This window comes from Gavialis gangeticus, unplaced genomic scaffold, assembly GCF_001723915.1.
Source record: "Gavialis gangeticus isolate Ggan-Ray unplaced genomic scaffold, GavGan_comp1, whole genome shotgun sequence".
NCBI classification, from domain to species: Eukaryota; Metazoa; Chordata; order Crocodylia; family Gavialidae; genus Gavialis; species Gavialis gangeticus.
The window spans coordinates 25,956,381-25,962,533 of NW_017729001.1; positions in this window are offsets into that span (position 1 = coordinate 25,956,381).

The window sequence follows — 6,153 nt, forward strand, 5'->3', positions numbered from 1 at the left end:
GGTTTGCAAGGAGCTGCGCCCACACCATAGCTACAGGGTGGGGAGAAATGGTGGCGACAGCAGTAACAAGTCCTGTGCGTGTCAGGTGGCCTGATCGTGGTCTCTTACTTTTTGTTAGTTTTACCTCGATCCAGCAAAGAGATACGATGCAGTGCGCCCTAATGTGTGTTAAGTACCGCATGGCCCATGTGCATCTTTCAAATCAAGGGATTAGCAATCTCAGTTCAGAACCATGACCTATCTGCTTTGCTGCCCGCTACTCCACAAAGCAGACTGAATATCGGTATAGCCAGCTCCAGGTGATTTTCCCCGATTAAGGGTGATAATTAGTGTTCCATAGCAATCAAATAGACCTGATCCTGCTCTCTTTAAAAATAGCAAAAGCTTTTCTATTCCTTTCAAGTCAAACAGTAAGAGCTCAGCATCTATGATCTAACCAGCATCCTAAGAGACGGTAGTAAATATACCCAAGTAAGCCACCAATATGACATCCAAGCCTCTCTTCCAGAGGAACTACTGCTGGAGTAGCAGTTATGGGAAGAGGGAGGATTGAATTGGTGACCTGCTCTGTATAGCAACAAAATGGTCTAGGTGAGTTCTCTCTTCTTTGCTTACCGTCTGTTAATGCTATTCCTGCGGGCATGTAGGATATATCATTAATTTTAAAGAGGAACAAAACCAAGTGAAGGACCCTGGTTAGGAGACAGCATCTGAGCATCCCCCTTTATCCTCTGTGTAACTTGAAAATGTGTCAAGCTTTCCAAGACAGCGTTGGCAATATAAACACTTCCAATTAAAAACCGGTTCTTTGTGGCTCAGAGTCAGAAGCTAGGCTGGATAAAATTGTTTGTGTTAAACTTGGTGGAGACAAATGTTTTTTGCTTCCAAAAAGCAGCGCTGTGTTTGCTTTTAATGCTGGCAATTTTCTCTGCCTGTTTCTCATAATACAGAAAATTTCTCCTTTCTGGTGTGGGGCAATAATGGTTTTATTTATTTCCTTCAAGATCCCCCCCCTTCATGATGTACTGTGTCCTCTTCTGGTTTTACACCTTGGGCATCCTATACAATGGCTGCCTTTGTAGTACATTTTTAACCACTGTATCTATAGCTGGACCCTTAATGCTTCTCCTTCCTTGACATGTTCTTGGCACCCTTAATAAGAGAAGATTTTCAAAGGAGTGCAGGACCCAACATGCTCTTGTGAAAATCTGGTCACTTATTCTGGGGTCCACATAGGAGCTGAGCTCTCTGGCTGTCCATGTGGAATACCTCGAGAGCCTTCACTTTGCACCGAGCACTGCCCTGAAATAATTTTCTGCTTTAAATATTACTAACAGAGTAAAACCTGCTCTCAGCCTGCAAAGCAGGGCCTTGAAGTTAATTCTCCCCACAAGGTTTCACAGGGAAAGAAGAATTACCCTTCTGGGCTGGAGTAGGAATCATAGCCACAGCATATGCTTCCTCTGGAGGAAGGAACAGGAAGACCCAACAGCCTCTGTACCAGAGTCGTGGAGCTTCGTTTAGCTCCACCACTGGCTGCCCTTTGTATTCCCAGTGTGCAATGAGGCCGTGGGAGTGTTCACGATGCTGGTCCCAGTCACATACAGGCTGTGAACGTGTCCTCTTGTGCAGCCCCACATCAGAGGACTGGATTCATCTGCAGTGGAACGAAGTAGGATCTCAACAAGCTGTGGGATCCAGCCAGGGAGGCTGTCTAATGATAACAGTGTTAACCCAGAAGTCCAAGGTATTATTTAATATTATCTGCCAAAACCAACACATTCTTGTGCATATGTGATTTATGTTTGGAGAGAAACAATCCCACAGCACTATACTGAGTGGAATGGCCGCTATGCTGTCTGATGTATGGGGTCTAAACTCTTGGCCCATCAATTGTCTTCAGCATAAGCGACTGCTGGAGGGGCATGGGGGGGGGCACTTGCCCCCCCTGACAGAGCTGTCCCCACCACTGATGCTGCCAGCAGCTTCTGCGGATACTCATCAACTCTATCCCCCCCATCGGTGGCTTTTGCAGGTGCTCACCACCCCAGCCCCACCACCAACACCACCAGTAGCATCTGCAGGTGCTCACCAGCTCCGTCTACACTGCCACCGCCGGCTTCTGTGAGCGCTCACCAGCTGCCTAAGCTAGCTTCTGAGACTCAGGAGACACCAGTCGCCCACAGTCTTTCATGTGGGATGCAGTGGTGCAGTTTGCCTGTGCGCTACAGGATGACACGGTAAGTCTTGGAAGAATCTGCCAGTAATGGGTCTCCTAAAGATATCACTAGAGTTGGCTTCCATGACAGACAGAGCGTTAGAGCTATCTGTTTATATCTAATATTAATGCCTTCAGTTTTGAAGAGACAGGCAGAATCTAGGCTGTCAGCAAAAATGTCCCCCCTTCTTCCCGCGATGAATCTAAAGAACTGTCTGAACTTGACAGCAGAATCTCGTTAATAGGGGGAAAATACCTACATGTGAGGACTTGGAGCCAAACAAATCTGCGGTAGGAAATCTCGCCTGCTTTTTATGTTTGTATTCTGAAGAAATGTCACCTCGGAGACACTACAAAGCTGCTTCACAGACATCAGAACCATTCCTGCCTCCTTGGGAGTTCACATCAGAGACCATTGGTGGAGGGCCCGATCCTGCGAGGCACCGAGCGCTTCTTGCAAAGCACCTCCACCCTCAGCTCTTCACGCTTTAAAGAGCCTGGTCACGTTCCTGTTGAAACCAGTGGCAAACCCGCAATGGACTTCAGTGGGAGCAAATGCTGGTCCCTTAGTCGTAAGCAGTGGTGAGGCAGGGTGACTCACTAGGGACTTGGGAAGTAGGTTTTATCCAAGCTCAGCCTCTAACCCACTGTGGATCTGTGGGCAATCCCCTCTCTTCTCCTGCTTCCCCTTTGCACTCTCCTCCATTGTTCAGATTGCCAAGCCCTTCAGGGCAGGGACCTCATCTCACAGGCTGTAAGTACAGTGCCCCAATCTCGGTTTGGCACTGATGGGTATTATTAGTGCATCTTCGTCCAAGGTCCCTTCCAGCCCTAATGTCTACAAAATCTATGAAATCTCTAATTATTGGTAAATCACACAGCAGCGGGGGGACGCGCAGCATCTTAACTGAAATCCTGTCTGGCGGAGGATTGTGGGGTATATTCAGTGATGTAAACTGTGCTGTTGGTTATGCAGCTTAGGACTGGAAGGGCAGAGTTACTGTGGGAATAGTGATTAATGGAAGAATAGAAGATGCAAGAGGAAGTTGCTAATTGACTGATAGAAAACTTTCCTCGTTTCTTTATTGTGTCCCCGCTCTGACTCTGACCCGCGTGTTTAAAAAAGCAAGCAGACTAAGCAATCCACCACAGTACTTCCACTGATAGAGCAACATGAAAACATTTTAATAATGTAGAAATGATGCAAATTTCCTTTGGAGAGTCAGTGCCAGAGTCTGAAACCCTTCTGGGGTGCAACAGGTGACTTGTCGGCCACGGGGTTTAGACGCGCACATGATTCTGGGATGTGCAGCAAGCCGCAGGAGAGAAGCAAAGCAATTAACTTTTGCAGTAACCTATGAGTTTACCAAAATGATAGGAAGAGACAGAAATAAAAGGAAAGGAAAATACAGCACAGCTTTGTCAATCCCCTATCACCCATGGATGGAAGCTTCAGAGTTCCTCTGATTTAAGCTCATCTTAAAATTTCTTCTGTTATGAAATACACAGATGTACAGTAAATAAAGGACAAGTGTCAAACAGCGAGGGGTGACATGCTTGGCCCCCAAAGTGAAAGCCAGATAAATAGCTATATGAATCTAGTAATGAATCTTATGGAGGCAGCTTCTGCTGCTGGAGTCTGCCAGAAATGATGGGCAGGTCCTCATCCCTGGAGTAATCTCCATTAGAGTCAGCAGATTTACACCAAGGCGAATCCGATTCAGTGCATTCAGTGTGCCTCTGGCAAGAAGCACTTGTCTATCATGTTCTAATTGGAGAGAAAGCAGACTGTGATGTGTTAGATGCAGGCCCCCCACAGATCAAGTTACGTGCAGGGAGATGTATCAAAAAATATCTGTTATTATAAAGAAGATTTGAGGAATTTGACCATCAAACCTATGCTCCTTCATGTTGTTTATGGTCAATTAACAAGTTAACAGACAAAAGCAGGCATCAAAACAATGAGTCATTTATACAAATGGTTTTCCAAGCACTCCACCTCCTTGTTTTAATGAAATAATCATCACATTATAAACGACAAGCTATGGGCCAAGCAATTCCCAAGTCAGCAAGGCAACGCATGCCAGGCTTGGTAAGAAGCATATGAGGGTCACATCCTGTACATGTCAGGTTGCTGGATTGTGGTCCCTTCTTAGTTTTAGCTTGATCTCACAAGGTGATATAATGCAGTGCACCGTAACGTGTTAAGTAGCGCACAGCCTGCGTGCATCTTTCAAATCAAGGGATTAGCAGCTCAGTTCAGAACCAGGACCCATCTGCGTTGCACACAAAGCAGGCTGAACATTGATATAGCTGGCTCCGGGAGATTTTCTCCAATTAAGCATGATGCTTGGTGGGTGCAGAGCCTCTGTTAAAAGGACCAGTACATTCCCCACCCCATTGCTGCCTTGCTGCCTGAGCAGCATACTTTAGAGGTTGCTTCTCTGTTTTAATCCATGGGGACTGGCTTAATATGCTTCTTCCTAGTATTTTTCACAAAGTTGGAAATCTGTTGTTCCAAATCAGGATGAAAAATGAAGCCTTGTGATTTCTTACTCACTGAAAGTTCAAAATAAAAAAAAAAAGTCAGAAATATCGAAGTGGCCTTATCAAAATATTTCTTTTCAACAAGGTGAAAGCACTTCATTTAGGCAGGGTGCACTGGCTCTGTTACACAATACAGTACAAATGAAGCGTTTCAGACTCTTCCAAAGAAAATGTTCCAGTACTTTCGTCAGTGAAAAATTCAACAAAATCATTTTGTTCCCCCAAAAGTTTCAGTTGTTCTCTGTGAACATTTTTGGACAGCTTGACTCTACAAATGTGTACAAGGAGCAAGTCTCTGTCAGAAACACTGGTGTGCTTGCGATAAGTCTTCACTCAACCATACTGGCTACACACCTGTGTCGCTGCTATCTGTTTGCAGTATGTGCTGTATGAAATTCCAACAAAATATTGGCAAGTTGTTTGTAGTTTAAATGCCAACGAGTCCTTATTGCCTAGAATAGAGAAGCTGATTCAGAGAGCTTTTTGCATGCAGCAATTGTAAATCAGAATGGCGCAACCTCCAAAAGTTTGCTTTGGGAATACGATCATCATATGGCATCCCCTAAAACCACTGAGTGCATGATGATTACTGGTCCATCGTGTTATTTTGAATCAGTGAGTCTAGACACAGGAGCTAAGTATAGACAGTCAAAAAGCCCAAGGCTGAATAGACTCAATCTTCACAGGTCAGTCTAAGTGGCACAGACTGAATAGACAAGCAAGTGAGCAGACATTCACTTTTGATTCAGGCAAAGCAGCCACATGCCTGCAGGGGCCCAGGCCAGAACCTGGGGGGCGCTAGAGCATGGTTCCCTGCTTGGCTGGAGCAGGCAGCTTGGGCCAAGGCTAGCCCACTTGCCTGGCAAGGGAGGGTTTGCAGGGGAGGTGCAAAGCATCCTGGGATTCTGGGGGACTGTGAGTTAACTTGAAACAGGAGCAGATCTGGGACAGAATAACCTAAATCAGTGAAGTCTGATGCTATATCCATCAGGTTCATCTTGAACTGCTTCTGCTTCCATTTTGAAAGCTGTCCATGTGCACTGAACTTTTGGTGTGTTAGATTTGAACCAGTTTCTGATCACGTGTACCAATTTGTGTGCAATTTCTGTCCCTAGTCAGGATGATGTGGACCACTCTACTAATCTGGCGGTGAAGGAGAAAGTTAGCTAGCTGCTTTGCTCTTATATCAGTGCGACTGCTAACACATTTCTTTTATTAGCTATGAGGATCTGTAACAGTGTTTAGCTTCAGTATTTAGCTGGTGCTGATTACAGAAGAGAGAAACAAGAGGGGCTCTCTTTGGAGCCAGTCTAAGGGAGGTGATCTTGCATAAGTGACTTAGGCATATGTGCCACTGTTATGGCCAATGGGTGGCACTGTTGCTGTAA